The sequence below is a fragment of the Danio rerio genome, chromosome 21 (genome assembly GCF_052040795.2).
Source record: "Danio rerio strain M-AB ecotype USA chromosome 21, GRCz13ab, whole genome shotgun sequence".
Lineage (NCBI taxonomy): Eukaryota > Metazoa > Chordata > Actinopteri > Cypriniformes > Danionidae > Danio > Danio rerio.
Genome location: NC_141041.1, coordinates 42,434,165 through 42,457,169, shown reverse-complemented (window position 1 = coordinate 42,457,169; position 23,005 = coordinate 42,434,165). Strand labels below are relative to the sequence as shown.

The following is a 23,005-nucleotide window of genomic DNA, read 5'->3' as shown; positions in this document are numbered from 1 at the left end:
CGTCTGATATATGAAGCAAAAGATCGCGATGACATATGATGATGTGTGCAGTTGCTGTAGTTCTTTCCCAATTCTTAGGGGTAAATTTTGAAGCCCTTCGCCTTAACCCTCGGTTGTAAGGGACAAGGGGAAGGGGGGAATTGGGAGTTGGGATTGGGCCAAAGTCCGGCATTCTCCAATTCTCGTACAGCTTTATCAAATGCTTGATGCAAACCAACAGCTTTGCTGTATCGTCCCGGACAGCATTGTAGGGAAAAATATCCAACAAACCCCGTGGATCATGAAAAAAAAAAACACATACAACCTGTGTCTCACCCAGTCACTATTGGGTCTCACAGCTTGACAGGTCTGCCCTGCCATCGGAAAGCATGTGCGCTCATAAAAAATTAAGAAGCAGGCTCTTCTTATAGGTTAAGAAAATTTTGCTATGAATAATAATGAGAAACTGACACATCATCATTGTAATACGTCACCGAACCCGGAAGAAGAAATAAGCTGACAAAAGCTTAAAATGATTCAGTTTTATCTACAATTTTAGCTGACAGGTGCTAAAATTGTCTTAACTGAGGCTCAACACACACAAATCTGTTAAAATCGTAAGATAGTACTCCAGGGTTTCTTGAACCTTTAATCTAGTTTTAAACTGACAGAGTGTGTCTGCTTCCTGAACTGTGCTATGAAGGCTGTGTCAAAGTTTAGGTGCCAGAAATGAAAGACAGTAAGCTGTGTTTTTGTCAAACTTTTTTCCATCTCTGCTGACAAATGGACTTGTATAGTAGCTTGTTTTATAGTCATGCACTGTCTAGTGCTCAAGCCAAGTGCTCATGTAATTATAATCCAGATTTTAAAGTCCCGAATATAAAACGTGTTATTTACTTTAAAGTAATTCATTTACTCAATTTATTTATTGTTCTAAATCGTTTCGCAGCCTGCATATTCTAATGGTCAAGGTTTAGACTATGGTGGGCAGACTATGTTCTTGGCCTGTACAAAGGGACAATGTCAATCTTACCATTCTCACAACCTTTGCCTTTGAGATTGACACTATCGGTCACGATGACACTATTCATCATGTCACTCATAAGGTTTGTTTCAGGTCATTGTCTCCACTAAAAACAGGGATGGTTCATTGGCTCCCCCCCCTCTTGACTCCCCTTTCAGCATCTGTAGAGGGTATTTAACCACACTCTTTGCTCCTTTGTGCAAAACTGCCCCAGGCCTTGGTTTGATATCAGTAGAGAAATGTAGGCCATGTTGTTCATTAATTCATTTATTCTATTTTCCACTTAATTCCTTTATTAATCAGGGGTCACAACAGTGGCATGAACCGGCAACTTATCCAGCCCTCCCAGCCGCAACCCATTACTGGGAAACACCCATTCACTCTTATTCACACACATACACTACAGACAATTTAGAATACCCAATTCACCCAAAGCACATATGTTTGGACTGTGGCAGAAACCGGAACACCCAGAGGAAACCCAGATGTTGTAATTTAACTAATTAACTAATATTAAAACAATAAAAAAGCTGTGCAAGGGAAAAAATCTAACAGTTAAGCACAACAGCAAAGTCACTACTGGAAAATGAAGTGAGGAAATTGTAGACATACAGATACGAGGCTAGATGATGAGTATCCAAACAAGACACAGGTGAACATAGTCAATAAACAAAAAACAAAAAAAAACTTCCTACCTCATGAAAGTTTAGGAAAATTTGCAGTATTGTAACCCTAGAAACATTCATGTTATTACAAGTGTTGCCTTTATGTCTGGTTATCTTCTTTTAAACATTATTGTTACATATATTCTTCTCATGTTGTCTCTTTTACTTGAGAGTTTAAGCAAAGCCATTGCGGTTGCCATTGTTTGGAGGATGGTGAACCAAAAGGTTTCAGTTTTAGCACTCCATGAGAAATTAGTTTGTTTTTCAAAGTTGTGAATGCAGTCATTTTTTCCAGATGGCCAATAAAAACATTTCAGTTTCTTTTTTTAAATGAAATTAGCCACACCATCTTAGCATAATAACCCAAGTTGGAGGACGTTGTTGATTTCTTTTTCGACACAGGAAAAAAAAAAGATCTAGTAAACTTTATTTAATAAACATGGAATTACAGTGGTCTCAACTTTTGTGGTCACACCGTCTTTTTTCACAAGCATCATCTGAGGAGAACATCTCCATACAAGAGTGTGACAAGAGCTGAGAAACAAGGACATGTGGAACAACTTTGTTTGTGGGCACGAAAACAAAGAATATGTGTTCCTGCTTTTAAAAATGGAAGGCCTATATTTTAGAGCAGGGTTTGGGCCTTCAAGAGCAGCTTGTTTGTTTAGACTGGAGGTAGTAATGTGGTAGAGGGAAACCAGGGAGACATGCGAGGAATGCAGCCAAAGCCTGACTTGGCCCCATCAAAGCCGAGGCCTGCTGCCCAGGACATTGCTGCCCTTCTCAGAGCTGTCCTCCACCAATGCACCCCTCCATCCACACAGAAAGAGCCTCTCTGACGGCTCTCTGTGGAGCCTAATGGCCTCTCAGAGCCTGAACAATGAGGGACAGTGTGGATGGATTGAGACCGTTAGCCTTCTGCTATCTGCTCATGTCTCGCTGCAGGCTGAGGAGGGTTTCTGTAGATGAGAAAGCTGTATATGTGTTTCTAGCCTAAATGACGTAACATTTCTAATGTATAAAAAAACACTTGAAACTGAAATTTACAAAAACTATAAAGAAATCCAGTGCAAAAGTGCATTTTATAAAGTAATAGGCATAGGGACATTATTTATTAGTTTTGAAGCAACCGGATTAACCAAATTCACAAAATGAAGTTTAATATTAAACTAATTTCGAGAGGAGCACATGCTCATGATTGACCTAGCTGGCCCACATAAGCTAATCACGATCCTCCAATCAAAAGATCCCAAGTCTCTATCTATCTATCTATCTATCTATCTATCTATCTATCTATCTATCTATCTATCTATCTATCTATCTATCTATCTATCTATCTATCTATCTATCTATCTATATATCTATCTATCTATCTATCTATCTATCTATCTATCTATCTATCTATCTATCTATCTATCTATCTATCTATCTATCTATCTATCTATCTACCTACCTACCTACCTACCTATCTATCTATCTATCTACCTACCTACCTACAGTACCTACCTACCTACCTACCTACCTACCTACCTACCTATCTATCTATCTATCTATCTATCTATCTATCTATCTATCTATCTATCTATCTATCTATCTATCTATCTATCTATCTATCTATCTATCTATCTATCTATCTATCTATCTATCTATCTATCTATCTATCTATCTATCTATCTATCTATGACAAGCACTGTTGCCTTACAGCAAGAATACCAATGGCGTCAGGTCCTTGCTGAGCCATCTGGTATTTCTGTGTGGATTTTGCATGTTCTCCCCGTGTCCGCTTGGGTTTCCCCAGTTTCGCCCATCGTCCAAATATGCTCTATATTATAGATAAAAAATAAGGCTAAACATTTTTTCTAATGTCTTACTCTCAAGAAGTTCACCTTTGCCTCAGCATCGAGGCCGAAGATCCTTTGAGCTCAGAGCTCTCTCCTGGGAAAGCATGCCAAACACGCTATGTATATATCACGAGCTTAGCAAGAATTCTTAAAAATGAATACAAATACGTGGCAAAAAAAGCTGCAGTGTCATTTTGACTGTTGTGAAAATTTTAAAATGGTCACGCCTCCCCCCAGCAGCTCTGTAAGAGTTTAGTAAAGTTAGCAACAGATTCACATTTTCCGGATCAATAACTCATGACAGAAACTTTGTTCCTACACAAATAGCACCATTTCAGCATGTTATTTCATGTTGCGGAAACGTTCTAGTTTACTGTTTTGCCTTCTCACTGAATAATCTGATGCAATCTGTTAGCATCTCCAGCTAACCTAGAAAAAAACTGTCCCAGACAGTTACCAATGCCAGCCACGCTGTCACACTGCCAGCCAGCCAGATGAAGCTATAGGTGGTGAACAGGTTGAGTGGGGTTTCTGGAAGAGTTTAGTCTCCCCCCTTAAACACAGTCAATGGCTTTTTCTCGCAGGCTTTGAGAAAAAAAAAAAAAGACTGATGTTGAACCAAAGGCCTGAGCAAACACATCTTAAGGTGAAGACAAGGCTTCTGTCTGAGCATTTAAGCAAACAGACTGTGGTTTGTCTCATGCGGATCAGACAGACTGCTATGTCCTCACGATCACCAGCCCAAATGTAATCTCAGGTTGTAGTTCTCGTTGCTGAAAACACGCTCCAGAGTTAACGCCGTTTGTTTGGCTCGGGCTAAGAAAGCACTGGCAGTTTGTTTTAATTACCCCCATGCTGGGTCTCCTCGCTGGGCTCCGTATGTGAAAGCTGGCCCTCACCCAACGGCCTGCCAAATGAGGGTATGCATCACAAGATCTCAGCTCTCTGTTTATGCTACTGCTGGTAGCGTTTACAAAAAAACTATTTGTCGTATGAATGTTTTTTGTACTTCCTCTCAAATCTACAGATTTTTATTTTCTAATAATGACAGCGGAGGACTGTTGAGCTTGTCTGTTAGCCTGTTAAAAAAGGTTCAGAAATCATGCTGAACAATTAATTTGTGAATGGGATAAATGCACAAAAACTTTTAATTTCAGCCAGCCAGCCAGTCTCAAGGCTTCTGGTGAAATGTCTTTCCCTTATAAAATTGTAATGTTTAAGGTCTGATTTATTTAAAAATCAGTGATTTTTACTGCCTGATAGATATACAATATAAAGTGGGCCTCAGATTGAACAAGAAGTACTGCATTAAATCTCATTTCCTTTTTTTTTTTTTTATTATTTTACCCCAGTATTTCAATGGAGTTTCTGTGCTAGCCTGCTGATCTTGATGGCGCTAGCAGTTACACGGTTTATCATCTTGTTTTATTCTTGAACAACTAAATGAATGCTTCTGTTTAACTGAATGCATTTTAATTACATTACAATGTCAATGCTGTAAAAGGAAGCTTATGAAATTGAAACACATTAAAGGTGCAGTAGGTGATCTGCCAGAATACTAGCATTAGCATAATAGCTTAGAAATTTTATGACCCTCCCCAGCCATCCAAAGCCATGCCTTCTTAAGTCATGAATGCATGAACACTGACTGATAAGAAATAACCATGTCATTTACCAGTTAGAAAACTCTATGGAGACACACACTTTATCAAGCGTAGTTGTTGACAGGCCAGCGGGTGCAGGAATTATATTTCCCCAAAAGTGTCACAGGCTGTTCAAACAAATGTGTGAATATAAATCAATCTTCATCTCAGTAAAGCTGGTTGGGTGGAGGAGCACATTTAATAATGTTTTGTTATTAAACTAAATAAAAATAAGATCAGAAAAAAACAGAAATATCCTGTCATCTTTTTACATTACACTTATGTTTACGTTAGCAAGACAATGGGTGACTTTTCATTTTCAATTGTGCTTGCTGATCCTAGCATCGCATGTTTTCAGCTCCTTTTTCACGTGAACAACTAAACGAATGCTCAGGTCTATCCCTGCTGAAAAATCCAGCTTATACCAGCCTAGGCTGGTTGGCTGGTTTTAGCTGGTCGACCAGGCTGGTTTTAAAGGGGTTTTGGCTATTTCCAGGCTGGTTTCCAGCCATTTCCAGCCTGGTCTTAGCTGGTCAGGGTGAAAAGTGACCAGCTAAATCCAGCTTAAACCAGCTTGACCAGCCTGGCTAGGCTGGTCAAGCTGGTTTTAGCTGGTCATCTCCCAGCTAAGACCAAGCTGGAAATGGCTGGAAACCAGCTTGGAAATGGCCAAACCCCCTCTAAAACCAGCCTGGTCGACCAGCTAAAACCAGCCAACCAGCCCAGGCTGGTTTAAGCTGTTTTTTTTCAGTAGGGATTTAACTGACTATATTATTGATGCTGCAAAAGATACTCTGTGAACTTGAAAATAGCCAATCTTTCATACATTTTCAGTGGCTAAACAACACTTCTGTGTATATAATCCTATTCATAAACAAGAACACAGTCTATATAAGCTTTGCGTGGCTAAAATAGTTTTAAAACATACTTGTCTAAAAGAAATACTTTAGCCTTGGTGTCACCTTTGAGATCGTTGTTTTGAACTGTATAACGTAATTTCCTTCCAGCGTGCAAAAATAATTCCAATATTGATTCAGGGTTTAGAAAAGTTTTGATTCTGCATTTTTGGCAGAAGCCCTCTCAGAAACAATCTTTCTTTTCATACCTACAAGGCCACGCTGGTCTTTCAGAAAAAAGTTCTGTCAGAGATAGATCCGTGCTTCACGTGCGCATGAGTGACCTATCTGTCTGCTTAAAGTCTGCGCAGAAATTCAAATTTAAATTTGTTGACAGACAGTTGGAGATACCTGTCATAATTGAGTTATTTGTCAGTCTAACAAAATATTTAATTGGATGAACATTTTTTAGTTGTATGCCATATCCAGATGATAAAAATGCATAAATACATTTAAATCATTTACTTTATTCACTACTATTGGAATGTGAAGAGACTTTCAACCAGCACAACAAAACATGTTTCTGACGACAATCACCTACTGTAGCTTTAAGTGTTTACCAAAGGTTTATCATTGGCTGAAAAACACTGTGCATATAGCGCCTTGGACATTGAATAACACTGAATAAACTTACAAATTTTGCTTTAAGAACAAGTCTCCAGCAAATTAATCTACAAACTGATTCAATTTGAGTCAAAAACATTAGAGTGCTAATGAAAGGTTTAGGATTGTTTTTTTTTCTGTAAATGAAAATTTGTAAAGTAAATCTGCTTTAAAAGGTTGAGCTGCGAACGCAAACTGAATCAAATGCTTGAATATAGTCATGGCCACACTCATTTATTGCTTTCTGAATGAGAAACAGATGTAAGATAATGTTAAAATAATACAAATTGACAATTATGTTGCTCTTGACAATAATAGATATAAAACTTGTGTTTTAGTGTGAATAGATTGTTTTGATTTGTTTGCATACATTGTTTGTACACTCATTTTGGATTTATACATTTTTGTTATTTATTAGGCTATAAGTATATATTTTTTTATTTTAACTTGTTTGCACACTTTGAACTCATCATTTATTATGAGGATGTTTACTTGTCCGTAAATGGCAAGTTGTAAAGTATTTAAAAAAACACATTTTATATTATTAAATAAGTACATTATAAATCAGGTGACGCGGTGGCGCAGTGGGTAGCACGTTCGCCTCACAGTAAGAAAGTCGCTGGTTCAGTTGGTGTTACTTTGTGGAGTTTGCATGTTCTCCATGTGTTGGCGTGGGTTTTCTCCGGGTGCTCCGTTTTACCCCACAGTCCAAAGACATGCAGTATAGGTGAATTGGGTAAGCTAAATTGTCCATAGTGTATGAATGTCAATAAGTTTGTATGGATGTTTCCCAGTGATGGGTTGCAGCTGAAAAGGCATCCGCTAAATAAAACAAATGCTGGATAAGTTGGTGGTTGCAGGACTCCCAGAGTTCATAGAGATTCTTTAGAAATATCTTCAATGCCTCCTCCTTCATCTTACCCCAGACATGCTCAATAATGTTCATGTCTGGTGACTGGGCTGGCCAATCCTGGAGCACTTTGACCTTCTTTTTTTTTGGGGAACTTTGATGTGGAGGCTGAAGTATGAAAAGGAGCGCTATCCTGCTGAAGAATATGCCCTCTCCTGTGGACTGTAATATAATGGGCAGCACAAATGTCTTGATACCTCAGGCTGTTGATGTTGCCATCCACTCTGCTGATCTCCAGCATGCCCCCTTACTGAATGTAACCCCGAACCATGATTTTTCCTTCACCAAACTTGACAGATTTCTGTGAGAATCTTGGGTCGATGTGGGTTCCATTAGGTCTTCTGCAGTATTTGTGATGATTGGGATGCAGTTCAACAGATGAATCATCAGAAAAATCTACCTTCTGCCACTTTTTCAAATGGTCAACTAGAAATCAAGTGATTAATTGTTGCTCTTACAACTGGGATCAACGACAAGACTTTTGTCAGGTAGTATACTTAGTTCATCGCTGATTAGGTACAGTTTACCTTTATATGCTGTATTGTGAATCTATTCATTTTGAATCTTGATCCCTGTAAGTGATACCTTTTATGACACAGAGATTCAGATTCACCTTGAGAATAATAACAGGATCTCATAGCTCTAAATTATATTGCAACTGGTCTTGGCTTCTAACTCCAAATTGCAGGGGTGGGGAGTAGCTTTGATATTTATTGTGATGTTTGAGGATCAAACCAAACCTCACATGCACCTCTTTCGACAAGCTTATCTGACCTCTTTGAAACCTGAGGCTCCTCTCTGCTACATTAAACTAGCAGCGCCTTGCTTCACAGCTCTGATCAGTTGCCTTATACAACTATTCAAGGTCAAGACAATAATCCAGAATACACATGCTAAAATGAGCATCTAGGCCATATGTGCTTTAATAAGTTTAAAGGCATAGTTACTCAAAATTAAATAATACTTGCTTCTCATTTTATCAAACATGCATGTTCTTTGCATCCAAGTTAGCAATGCATGTTCCAAAAATATGCTATATAAATATACCATATTCAGTTTTTATGCTGGGAAACCTAAATATTAGAATTCATATTAGCACACATAGCCTATCAGTTGTCGTTTGTAAACATACATATTAACCACAACATTTGGTCTTCGCACAGATGTTAGCTTTTAGAAAACATACAGTGCATCCGGAAAGTATTCATAGCGCTTCACTTAAAAAAAAAAATAAATAAAAAATTATGTTACAGCCTTGTTCCAAAATGGATTAAATTTATTTATTTTCTCAAAATTCTACACACAATACCCCATAATGACAATGTAAAAAAAGATTTTCTGAAATTATTGCAAATTTAAATAAAAAAAATAAAAAACCTGAAAAATCACATGTAATTGATCACATGTAACACGTCTTTGACGTGGAGCTCTAAATTGAGCTCAGGTATATTCTGTTTCCACTGATCATTACTGAGATGTTTCAGCAGCTGAATTGGAGTTCACCTGTGGTAAATTCAGTTGATTGGACATGATTTGAACAGGCATACACCTGTCTAAGCACAAACCATGCATGAAGACAAAAGAATTGTCTGTAGACCATCAACACAGGTTTGTCTTAAGGCACACGGCTGGGGAAGGTTACAGAAAAATGTCTGCTGCTCTGAAGTTTTCATTGAGCACAGTGGCCTCCATCATCTGTAAGTAGAAGATGTTTGGAACCAGCAGGACTCTTCCTAGAACTGGCCGGCCATCTAAGCTGAGATTATGTGGAGAAGGGCCTTAGTCAGGGAGGTGACCAAAAACCCGAAGGCCACTATGTCTGATCTCCAACATTCTTCTGTGGAGAGAGAAGAACCTTACGGAAGAACAACCATCTGTGCAGCAATCCACCAATCAGGCCTGTATGGTAGAGTGGCCAGACAGAAGCCACTCCCCGCCTGGAATTTGCCAAAAGGCATCTGAAGCACTCTCATGCTGTGTTCACATCAGACGCGGTACGCGCGGATAAATCGCGCTATTCGCGCGTAAATAGCCGCGTGAACATTTCAGTTTACTCGCTTCAATTGTGCATCAACCCCCGCTTCATTCGTGTGTCACATCCGCTTTAATCGCATGTCAAATGGGCAGGGCTTCTGTCTGCCCGGTGACTCTAGCTTCATAGCTAAATGGCTAACATGGATTTTTTAAAGAAAATAACAGTGTTAATGTGCTTTATGGAGACTGAAAAACAGCGTCGATACGTTTAGGGTCCTGTCTGAGTCCACTGCATCCTTTCAGAGGTGCATCCAGCTCTGCGAGCTCATAAACTCCTCCAGAAACTGAACCTGGATCACGGAGGCTTTCAACGGTGCTTCTGACTGAGAAAAGCCCAGTTTGATGACTTGTTGTCGGTGTCGCCTGGAGGATTTCCCCTGGGACAGCATCAACAGGTTGTACGTCACAATCACGCCCCCACAAGAGCAAGCTTCTGATTGGTTAACGCGGCGTAAATGTCCGCTGAAGTTCAGATTTTCAAACTCGAGAGATTTGCGCGAAACGCTCGTTAAGTGTGTTAAGCATCAGACCATAAGAAACAAAATTCTCTGGTCTGATGAGAGAAAAATTGAACTCTTTGGAGTGAATGGTAGGCGTTACACGTTTGAAGAAAACCAGGCACTGCTCATCGGCTAATACCATCCCTACAGTGAAGCATGGTGGTGGTGGCATCATGCTGTGGGGATGTATTTCAGCAGCAGGAACTGGAAGACTAGTCAGGATAGAGGGAAATATGAATGCAGCAATGTACAGAGACATCCTGAATAAAAACCTGCTTCAGAGTGCTCTTGACCTTTAGACTGGGGTGACAGTTCATCTTCCAGCAGGACAATGACCCAAAGCACACCACTAAAATATCATTGGAGTGACTTCACAACAACTCTGTGAATGTCCTTGAGTGGCCCAGCCAGAGCCCAGACGCAAATCCTATTGAACATCTCTGGAGAGATCTGAAAATGTCTGTATACCGTCGCTTCCCATCCAACTACTGCAAAGAGGAGTGAGTAAAAATTCTCAAAGACAGGTGTGCCAATCTTGTGGCATCATATTCAAAAAGACTTAAAGCTGTAATTGCTGCCAAAGGTGCATCAACAAAGAATTGGGCTAAGTAAATACTTAAGTACACGTGTAAATACTTATGTACATGTGATTTTTCAAGTTTTTATTTTTAATAAATTTGCTACAATTTCAAAAATCTTTTTTCACATTGTCATCATGGGGTATTATGTGTAGAATTTTGAGGAAATAGATTAATTTAATTCTGTTTGGAATAGGGCTGTAACATAAAAAATGTGGAAAAAAGTCGCTATAAATACTTTGCGAATGAAATGTACAAAGCCTACTATAAACATTCAAGCTATCTTTTTGTTAGCATATTATTTATTGTTTGTAAACTTACTGACATACTGAAATATTCTTAGCAGGTATGTTCTAACTATGACTATCTGACACAGTTCACAGTTCAGTTCATGGAGCTTTTTGCTAACAAAACGTTAATCAGGAGTTTTAGATAAGGAAAACAAACAAAACATAGAGAGCTGTGAGTTGACGTTAGTAAGTAAACGTTAGCCAATAATTGTAAGGTGGCATACATTAGCAAATGTACAAGTTCTTAGTAAACATAAAAGTTATTAGCAGTCATGTTAGCAAATGAACATTATTAGCAAGCAGGTTAGCAAATGTACTTATTATTGGCAAACTGTTAGCAAACCAAACCACATACTCATAGTAAACCTGTTCGCAAATATGCATGATCTGTGGGTTATCGCTGTAGAAATGGGCTTCACTGATCTCAAAAAACTCCGGTATTGTTTACATCCGCACAGCTGAAGTGTTTTATGACCTACCCACATGCTTTTCATAATACTACACAGAAGCTAAAGAGGAACCCAGTGGCCATTGGGGAATCATTGATAGATGCTAATTGAGACACAGTTCAAAGATCTGACTTGGGTTTTATTAAAAAACCCTCACAGGCACTCGAGCCCTTATCATATCCTGTCATTTGACCTCCTTTTAAATCCAGTTTTACGTGCACAAGGCAGCCAAGGCTGGGCACTGTGGTTACACCAGTAGGCAAGAGAGAAAAAAAGGGGGTAAAAGCGGCTTCCTGTCCGGTAATTACACACTGGTCTTGAAGACCGCGGTTTGGAAATTCAAGTTGTCCATCAACTTCCTCAGAAAAGCCAGTGCAGTTGGGAAAACAGGGAGGCTGATGAGACCTTCTGCTGTTTCCTGTTCTGGCCTGCCGGTCCAGACGCGTGCGAGTCCTAAGCACATGTCCGGTTTACTGTAACGGCACTCATTAAGACTGGAGGAACGCTCAGGAAACAGGACATGGCCCTGTCTCAGCATTATATTTGTTTAGTGCTGCTCCTAGAGAGAGAGAGAGAGAGAGAGAGAGAGAGAGAATGAGAGAGAGAGAATGTATGGGTGTTGAAGAGAGAAAAAAATGTTTCCTGGTTTTAAGCGAATGTGACTATTACTGAGGTATTAATGCTTGCAGATTGCATGCTTGTTCCTGCCCCCGCATCCGCCCGCACTTCTCCATCCACAGCCGTGAAATTGGGACCATGTGTTCTGTGTGCCGCTCCAGTTCGGCAACAAGACACAGGGCTGTTTTTCCTCTCTCGTTCCTTCTGCCGGAACTGTGGGCTCAGGAAAAAGTTGCGCTAAACACACACACACACACACACATACCTCACTCCTCCAATACAGAACACACGCTCAAGTGTCATGGTGAGATCTCAGTGGACATATATTTCTTTTAATTCGTGTCAAGGAGTGCCCTTATTTATGTTTGGGTGTTATTACGTTAGTTCTAATGGAGCTCATCCATCACTGTCTTACCTCGTCCTCCCTAATTGTAAAACTGTGGCTGTATCTTGAACTCCACACTCAAGCTGAATATATCAACTGCTTGGAAGTGGTTGGAAAAACACATGTATCAATGGATATGCGATAGTTTGGCGCTGGAACGCCACATCTTTGAGATGATATCACATTTGAGATCACGCTCTCAGTCCTGATAGCATCGACTTCAATGAAGTTTTACGGGACAGTTCATAGAAACTCCAAATGTCGGCCATGTTTTCAAATATTAGGAGCTCTCGAGGGGGGTCTGGGTGCATTTTTGAGCGCTGTTGTTGGGCTTGAAACTTGACCTAAAAAAAAAGAGATCAGATTATGAAAGTTTTTTAAGTTGCTGGTGATATATCTTTTTTAACTAGCCTCAGACACACGCTGAGAGTTCAGATTGATGAGTTAATAATCTGGAATGGGAGTGCTGGTGTATTTGTCCTCAGTCACAGTCTGTAGACTTTGATTGCGCTGACTTGTCTTGTCCAGCGTTAGTTTTTCTTGAGGGAGTGTGGGAAGACTTCAGTTTCCCAGCATGCCAGGCAGTGATGCACACATGGGCTCATATAGTCCGGATTGATGAGCTTCGTAAGTGCACCGTCACCTCCAACCTCTCACCTCTGCCAGGTCAAGCTCTCTTTTCCTGCCTTCGTATCTGCCTCTGGTTCAGGCATCTTTTCTTAAACATCCCCACCTCAGTTTCCTTTTTATGCACATGAACTTTCAACCTTCCTTTAACCCAGGGAAGTTATTAAAATAGAAACAGATTTGAGCATAAAAACCCTACTCTGCCTCCTCCTGTTATAATGCTTGAGGAATGTGTCAGGATTGAGAATTAAAGGGGTTAGTTCACCCATAAATGAAAATTCTGTTATTGGTTGAAAACACAGATTAATATATTTTAGATGTAATCCTAGAGCGGATTCATCTTATATGGACAGCAATCGTCATGAGACATTCAAAGTGTAAAAAAGGAACCAAAAACATTGTCAAAACATTCCAGTGGTTCAACAGAACACTTTTATGAGCCAAAAAACAACCCAGGCTCATTCTGAAAATGTACCTTTATCTACATTTCTGGAGGCCATGAAATACGTCCTTGGAGGTACGTATTCACCGGCTGCTTCACGTGCATACGCGTAAGAGCTTCAAGTTAAACAACCAGCAGCTTATCGCAAGCATTTATGTAATGTTTTCACACAGTTGGTATTAAGACGGAACAGAGAAACGTCATCTGACTAACATCTTGCAGCTAAACGTGTCTGGGAAATATTTCAAAGGCTTTTATTTTCTTAAACCGAGCGAAAGTGAATGCGTCTCAGTGTTCTGATTGGCTAAAGTAGACATCTCACGTCAGCACGTTCTAGACGTGAACATGCTCTTTCCGGCAATCTTCCTTCTGTGCTTACACAGCCGGGAAATTGCCGGTAATGTTTCAACGGCATTTTTAAAAAGGGCCTGGTCACATATACAGATCTTACCAGATAATTGGCGGTAATTTTCCGGAAAAATCTGTATGTGTGAAAAAGGCTGACGACAAACAAAGTATTTTCTACAGATTTTTTGGCACACAAAAGTGTTCTTCACGCTTCACATGATTACTGTTAAACTTCTGAAGTCACATGCAATGTTTAAACCATGGACCATGGCTGACTGGAAGAGGGAGCTTATGGATTTCATCTTTAATATCTTCATTTTTTAATTCATGTCAAGGAGTGCCTTTATGTTTGGGTGTTATTACATTACTTATAATGCTAGTTACAACCACAAAAGCTTTTGAAATCCAAATTCTCAAACAGATTGTTTGGCTGTATTAATTTGTGCAAATATAAAAATATATATATAATTTGAACAACATCTTTGCTTATGTCAGTCTTATTTTCATTATCCTTTGGTTTAAATAATCCTAGACTAGGTTGTATCCTGGGCAGACAATGTGGTGGTCATGAAGAAGTGGAGAGAATAAGACTGGTTCCTAAAAGACCCCAGTGACAAACGAATTTCTGTATTGATCCCATGGGCCAGCCTGAACACCTGCCGGTAACGTCCAGTGTTCTCAAGGCCCCAGACTGCAGCTCTGCACCGGAAGTTTGGCCAGAAGAGAAATAATTGTGTTAAACTGAGCCTGGTTTCTCTCAAGGTTTTTTCCCTTCACTTTCGTCGATTGGTGAGGTTTGTTCCTCGCCACTGTCGCCACTGGCTTGCTTAGTTTGGGCCTTGTGGAGCTGCGCATTGATGGATTTGCTCTTCAGTGTTTGAACTTTCAGCAGTGAAAATTAAACCATATTTAACTGAAGTAAACTCAACCTGGGCTCATTGTGGAAACGTAGCCCCGCGGACGTTTCTGCGAAACAGCACGCCGTTCGCGCCCGCGCTGTTCTTGCGCAAAAAGCTGCCGGATCGGCCGACCCGGCCGCCCTCCTCTTCCTCCTCCTCCTTCCCTAAACCCGAGTGACGGTTCGCAAAAGCCATCCAAAAAAAAAAGCAAAAGCCCTCGTCTTCGATTTCGACCGCGTTTTCGGATCCCGCCGCGTTCTTGCCCTTATTTTTCGCATTCTGTTTTTCATCTTACCTGATTTCTGGAACCGCTGTTCCCTGGACTCGAACCCGGTCGTCGTTCCCGCGGCTGGCTCCTCCTCCTCCGGGGCCTCCGCTCCGCAGACGTTACACTGTGAGCTAAGCGGACAAACCGGTTGCATCGGGAAAGCCCTCCACTCGGAGGCAGCCGTCGGCCTGCGAGCGCGAAGAGGAGGAGCGAAGCGGCACCTTACCGCCCCGCAGCGTTCGCTCGAAAAAAACTAAACACGGTCGTACGTACCTCCGGCCACGTAAATTGCGGTCTCCAGAAACGTCCGCGGGGCTACGTTTCCAGAATAAGCTTGGGTTGAGTAAACTGAGCTTCAAATAAAAACTGAAAACTAGACTGACACTTTCAATTTCAGTTTTCTACCTTTATGTTAAGTTGATTTGACACAATCTATTTTAAAAGTGCTATAGAAATAAAGATAAATTGAATTACATATCTTCATTTGTGTTGTGAGGGTTTCAGAGGGTTGGAACAACATGAAGGTGAGTAATTAATAACAACTTTCATTTTTGGCTAAACTAACCATTTAATTAAGGAGTAATTGACAATAGGCCATTGAATTATTCAAAAATGAATAATTGATAATGAATAACCTGAGGTGGCGCAGTGGGTAGAACGTTTGCCTCACAGCAAGTAGGTAGCTGGTTTGAGCCTCGGCTAGGTCAGTTGGTTGGCGTTTCTGTTTGGAGTTTGCATGTTCTCCCTGTGTGGGTGTGGGTTTCCTCTGTGTGCTCCGGTTGTGTGTGAATTAGTATGTATGGATGTTTCCCAGTGATGAGTAGCAGCTGGAGGGGGATCTGCTGTGTAAAACATTTGCTGGATAAGTTGGTGGCTCATTCCACCGTGGCGACCCCAGATTAATAAAGGGACTAAGCCGGAAAGAAAATTAATGGATGAATGTATTGCTTTGCAGAACACTTATGGAGTTACTAAGCTGGGATACGGGTAGGGTTAGGGACAGCTTTGGTGGTATAAATCATCACATCCATTATTTATTTTCAGAAACCCTGTATTAAACATCTTAAGCCATATGGATTCATTTTTATGCTCAAATTTTGGGTCAATTTATCTTCAGTAAAGAGACAGAAATGTCTTGAATCTGACTTTCAAAAAATCATTGTGAATAATTGATTTATAATGTGAATTATAATGTCAACAAACCCCCAATTTCACATAAACCCCAAAACTCTTGTGTACAATTACATAGGTATTTTGAAGATTACCTTTAAGTGCTTCTAAATGATCAGCACAGATGAGGGCCAGAGACATGGCGGAGCTTTGATATCTCCAAACAAATGGCTCCTCTGATGTGACCCTTTCACTAGATAAGAGCGAGGTCACAGGAGAGCATCTCGCAGGATCCATCAGCCCAGGAGGGAGAGAGATAGACAGAAAGATAGATGAATGAGAAAGTGAGAGACTGACCGGGCATCCACTCCCTGAAGCCCAGCGGAGATCTGACCCTTTCCACCTGGGTAAACAATCAGCCCTGATCCGGGGGAATAAAGAATGCAGCAACCCAGATCTCCAGAAACGGGGGGGCTGAGATGGTGTATTTGTGGGGTCAGTTCTCCACAGGATCCGCTAGATATCTGGAGGGTCAAGTTTATTTTTCCTGTTTGCTTGGGTGAGGGGGGACGGGATTTAGGAGGGGTGAGGGGGCAAAAGGTTGGATAGGGGTTGAGAAAGGGAGAGAGAGGACTGGAATATGCATATCTGGTGAGGACAGGACATCAGGCATTGAAGTGGGAATGGCGTAGAATCATTTGGTCCGGGACAGGATGTAGGCAAACAGGAAATACAACAAGTGCTTCGTACTTAACACATGTCCTGGCTCTTGAACTTATCTCTGTGACTGACGTAAAGCTGGGAATCATCTCATGTTGAACCGTGATGAAAGAAAGCCGAGTCATTGCTTAAGCAGATGTTTTTTTTTTGTTTTTTTTTTTGAAGAATTGTAATGCAGTAAAAAAGAAAATGGTAACACTTTACAATAAGGTTCATTAGTTAATGCATTTACTAACATGAACTAATCATGAACAACACATGTACAGCATTTATTAATCATAATTGAACATTTACTAATGCATTGTTAACATCCAAGTCCATGCTTGTTAACATTAGTTAACCATGAGTTAACGAACTAACAATGAACTATTGTATTTTCATTAACTAACGTTAACTAACATGAACAAATACAGCAGTAAATGTATTGGTCATTGTTTGTTCATGTTAGTAAATGATTAAATTAACATTAACTAATGAACCTTATTGTAAAGTGTAACCAAGAAAGTTGTATCGGTTTGCTTTTCTGTGACCTCTGGATCACAAAAGGACTGGCTTATATCGAATTAGGTGACATACCTGCCAACACTCCCGTATTTCAGACCCTGTCTCTATTCTGTCTCCCGGCTTTTTGGTACAGTCCCCGGATTGCAGATCCAGGGCCCCAGTCTTCTATTTGAGACTTGCCACTCCCAAACTAAAAAGCGAGACGTGACTTTTAAGGGACTATTTGATACGGATTTAATAATAATTCTTACTGTTCAATGAATGCAAACTTTCGTAGATTATAAAAGACGCAAACTCCTCACTGCACGACAGCTGCACTTTCAGCAAACCTCCTAATTCCTGCAGCACGAGGACTTTATGATTGTTTATGAGTGTCAAAAGTGGCTGATCTGTTCGGCGAAATATTTGACTGCATGTCACCGCATATCAAATGACTAAAACAATATAACTAAAGAAATCTCCACTGTGCTAAGCGAAAGCGTTTACCGAACAGCGCATCATCGATGATGTAAGCTTGCCCATGCCCGAATGTAATGTGAGTGCGGGCCGTCGGGGGGACAAGCATGCTTTGGTCCAGTTCAAGGCAACTGTACATAGTGTGAGTACGCCCTCAGAGACAAATGTTGGCAGGTAGGGTGACCTTGGACCACAAAACCAATTGTTTGGGGTGCCTAAAAAGTACAATTATAGTAGTTTTCCATTATGTATTTTTTAATATTTTAGTTTTATTGAAAGGCGAGGCAGTGGCGCAGTAGGTAGTTCAATTCAATTCAGCTTTATTTGTAAAGCGCTTTTACAATGTAGATTGTGTCAAAGCAGCTTCACATAAATGGTCATAGTAACTGGAACAGTGTGGTTCAGTAACTGGAACAGTGTGGTTCAGGTTTTAGTGTTTAAGTTCAGTTCAGTTCAGTTTAGCTCAGTTCAGTGTGATTTAATCATTACTGAGAGTTCAAACACTGAAGAGCAAATTCATCGATGCGTAGCTCTACCAATCCTGAACCATGCGAGGCAGTGGCGACAGCGGAGAGGGAAAAAAAACTTCACCTGATGGGAGTGAAGAAAAAAAACCTTGAGAGAACCAGACTCAGTTGGGCACGACCATTTTAATTTCTCCGCTGGCCAAAAGTCTTGTGCAGAACTTCATTCGCCGTGGTTTATGCTGGAAGATGGCCCATCAGCGAAGACTCGTCTGTCCCTGGAGCGTCGCTGGAATCAGACACATGTTCTCCACTCCCCACGACCATCAGCGCAGCAGCAGCTCAGGATATGGCCTGGTCCCGGATATGGAATCCTTGGGATCATCACGTCGCTGGTCTTGGATCCAATCAGTGACTCCGCCTAATCTGAGGACCTCGGGATGAGTATCCCCAGGTGAAAATAGAGAATAAAGAGAATAATTAGCGTAGCTGCTGTTCATAGTGTATATAAGCAAGATGCAGAAGCCAGTGTGGAACCCGCTAGGTGATGCATTGAGTGTATGCTTTACTAAACAGATAGGTCTTTAATCTAGTTTTGAACTGGGAGAGTGTGTCTGAGCCTCGGTAGTGCTGTCGCCTCACAGCAAGAAGGTCGCTGGGTCGCTGGTTCGAACCTCGGCTCAGTTGCCGTTACTGTGTGGAGTTTGCATGTTCTCCCTGCCTTCGTGTGGGTTTCCTCCTGGTGCTCCGGTTTCCCCCACAGTCCAAAGACATGCGATACAGGTGAATTTGGTAGGCTAAATTGTCCGTAGTGTATGAGTGTGTGTGTGAATGTGTGTGTGGATGTTTCCCAGAGATGGGTTGCGGCTGGAAGGGCATCCGCTGCGTAAAAACTTGCTGGATAAGTTGGTGGTTCATTCCGCTGTGGCGACCCCGGATTGATAAAGGGACTAAACCGACAAGAAAATGAATGAATGAGTTTTATTGAAGATTTTCTATATTTTCTTGCATTTTTAAATATTCAAATATTGTCCAAAATTGCATACTACTCAGTAGGTACAACATTGAAATGTACTACTCAGCCGTCATAGACATTTACGCTAGATGTTGCCTACTCTGTTGACGTCCATTGGAATGAATGCATTAATAGAGCTGCCATTTTACTACAGGATAGCGCTCCTTTGAAATGAATGTGGGACCAAGGTGCAGTGGAGGACTGTGGCCATCCCGAGCCAGAGATATATACACGTATATACATATATCTATGATTGGGAGTTTTCCCGGTGGTCAGTATGCAAATATTGTTTTAATTTACAAAAATTATAATTTTACATAACTTTTTTTACATCAATGGATAAGTGATTTCACTGCCTTTATGCTTTGTTTTATTTGTTTGCTCATTACTACACCCATACACAGCGCTAAAGTTCAGCATCTTCAGTTTGGCACACTGTCTTGACTAGCACAGTTAAATGACATTTGTGCTGTGAGCACTGTTCAAATGTGGTGGCGCTATTGATGCATGCTTAGGGACCGTATGTGATGTCTAGTGTATATATCTATGCTCAGCCATTAGAAAAGCATGTTCTCCTCAAATGGTTTGAGTTACCTTACCCTTTTGGGTTTTACAGTGTAGTGTTTCGTAACAAATTTGAATCATAAACTTTAAATAAGAGTCATTTGTGGTCACACATGGCTGATTTTAACGCTTTTGTTTACATATTTTTATAGATTTTTTTCAAAAGATCTCGCTTAAATGCTTCCATTGAACTATGAACTTCAGTAAATGTTTACAGCACTTCTCGAAGTGTACGTGAGCAATAATAGTAAAACAATAAACACATTTAGTCATGATCATGTCTAACAACAGGAAGCTTTCAAATGTTTATTGGCAAACAATATGCTTGGACGGTTTGCTTAAGGTGAAATTAAAACTCCGCTCTCATCACTGGTGTACAGTAACAAATTACAAATACTCAAACTACTTTAATCAAATAGTTTTTCTCAGGAATTGTAATTTACTGAGCAGTTTTAAGAATGTGTAGTTTTCAACCCAAGCTCATTCTAAAAACGTAGTCCCGCGGACGTTTCTGGAGACAGCGGAATACGTTCCGGGAGGATTTTTTTTCAAGCGAACGCTAGGGGGCGGTGTGACGCTGTTCCCTTTCGCAATTGCCGGCCGACCGCTTACCTCCATGCGGAGGGCTTTCCCGCTACAACCTGTTTGTCCACTCAGCTCATCGGGTAAGCCGGCAGACTTAAGATGCAGAGAGGAGTTGACCACGGCGACCGGTATCGAGTCCGGGTAAGAGCGGTTCCAGAATTTTTTTTGAACGGCTTTAGTAAATTGTTGGGCGGGTTTAGGGAAGTGAGCAGGCGGGCGAGTCAATCGGTAACATTGGCTGGGTTTAGGGAAGGAGGAGGGCGGGCCAGCCGATTGGCCGGTCGCGCAGTCAATCATCCGGTCAGTCGGACAGCGGCCTCTGGCGGGTTCTGGTGAGAACAGCCTGGGTGCGAACTGCACTCGCGAGAGGCATTTGAGATGCGAAAAAGCGCACACAGCGGATTCTCGCGGATTCGCAAAAACAAAAACTGCAGCCGTACGTACCTCCTGAGATGTATTCTGCGGTCTCCAGAAACGTCCGCGGGACTACGTTTTCAGAATGAGCCTGGGTTGGTAGTTTTACTCACCCTTGAATAGGGTTGTAACGGTATGAATTTTTTACGGTATGATAATCGTCTAAAACAATACCACGGTTTGACGGTTTCACGGTATACGGTATTAAATAGTAATTCTCATAGCAAAGACCCTGAAAAGAATAAGAACACGTTTTCTGACTGAACAAAGGTTTTATTTCAACAAACTTTTGAAAGAACCATTTTAATAGAACTATAGAAGTCTTTTATAAAAATAAACTGAAAAATCTCCCATTTTAATAAATTAAATTGAAGGAATAAACAAGCAGGGTCTTTTAAGATTAGACAAAAATAAACTTAAACTGTCCTTCCTTATAAGCAGGATAAATGGGAGACCAAAAGTGCAATACCAAGTTTATGGCTGTAAACATGTATTTAAAGCGTTGTTTTTTTCAGTCTAGGTTGTGATGAAGAAATGTAAGCATGTTGAGATTTTCAGGACTTAATCTTGACCGCTGAGGTGAGAGAATAGGTGCGTTCGACATGAAGCTCAGCTGCAGCCGGTGATCAACGAGATTAGCCGAGCGCAGGCGGGGCGGAGTTGAAAACGGAGCCGTCAAGACGGACAGCTGGACACTTCGGGACTCAAAGTTGCTGCAGTCATGATGACCGATCACATGGCGTCATCATATTTTTTTGTTATTTTTATTTATAACAATAAAACATTTACAAATAAAACAGAAGCAGTCTCTACAAACTGTAGTTCCTTTTTAAACAATAAGGGAGAATTATGAATAAAATATATAACAAATGTATGAGAGAAATAAGAGGAAATGAGAGGTTAAAATAAACATAAAAACGAACAGGTCTATTAAATACAAAGCAATAAGCATTAATTCTAGGAGTTAAACATCAATCTTTAGGCTAATACTTCTTGTTTGAATCTGCTAAAAAAGGGTTTACATATATGTACATTTATAGATATAAAAATTTCCCATGTAAAAAGCAAAACAAGGTGTTTTGATTAGGTCTTAATAAATGACATTATTTTGGATAATGAATAAATTTTCAAAAAAGCATTTTAATCCAAAAAGATTGTGTTGAAAAGAACAAAAGGTAAAATAAGTGAGCTATGTAGAAGTTTCCCAGAAAGAGCAGGTAGCCTTTAAACTGCTAGACAGGAAATAAAATATATATTTATATTATAATAATAAAACCATTTTATAATTATTTAATAAAATAGTTCTTTACTTTAATTTGTTAAGAGAGCTTTAGGGGGGCAGGATCAATGATGATGATTATTTTATTTCAAGTCTGTAAGACTTATTTGAGTTCATATTTAGGTTATTCACTAAAATATACACTAAAATATATCATTTAAATCGTTCATGGATATGAATGCAGTAAATAGTCTGTATAAAAAAGTAAAAAATAAACCTGTGCAAACAAGCCAACCTTTATAACCAGATTATTTAACAAAAGATGATACTGCAGTAAAATATTTGTAGTCTTTTAATAAGCAAGATGTGTACAGGATAGAGAGGGTGTGAAAAGTGAATTGTTTGTTTTGAAACTTTTGAATCGGAATTTGTCCAATTATAAACCCGAAATACACGTGTTTGTTGTCATGTGGTGAACTTGGCCAATCGTGTAATATCGGTGTCGTCATCAGAGCTCCTGCAGCCGCTCTTCAGAAGCTGCACGGTCTGAGTTTGCCGTCTGATCTCGGAGCGCTGTCGCGGTACTTTGATGCCACATGTGACAGTCACGTGGCGTCGGCGCAGCATCAATCCGGACAAGATTTCTAACCAGAATGCACCGCTTTAAGACAGATTTCGATCGATCTGCGCAGCGCTGCATGAAGTCGAACGCACCTATTGTGTCCACTTGTACAATGAACAAATAAAAAAAATAATAAATAATGTGTCAAAGTCCAAATAAACATGGTGCAAATCTTCAGTAAAAAAAAAAATAGATATAAATATTTACTATACTATAAATAGTTACATAACGAAACTAGATTCAATATGGAACATCCTTAGGTTTTATGTGCCAGCATGGATATGGTTGTCTGTGGAAATGGATTTGGATGTGGTTGTATGCAATGCAGACAAA

At 40.3% G+C, this 23,005-nt stretch overlaps 1 protein-coding gene and 1 long non-coding RNA gene across 2 annotated transcripts in view; one reads left to right on the top strand and one right to left on the bottom strand.

Annotated features, from left to right (window-relative positions):
* prrg3 (proline rich and Gla domain 3) overlaps nucleotides 1-23,005 on the top strand; it is a 303,812-nt gene that overhangs the window by 270,493 nt on the left and 10,314 nt on the right. The window lies entirely within an intron of this gene.
* LOC147832008 (uncharacterized) lies at nucleotides 7,802-9,529 on the bottom strand. The gene is made up of 2 exons (XR_015520647.1): nucleotides 8,694-9,529; nucleotides 7,802-8,594 (listed from the first exon to the last, which is right to left on the bottom strand). It is a non-coding gene; the product is annotated as an uncharacterized LOC147832008 (long non-coding RNA).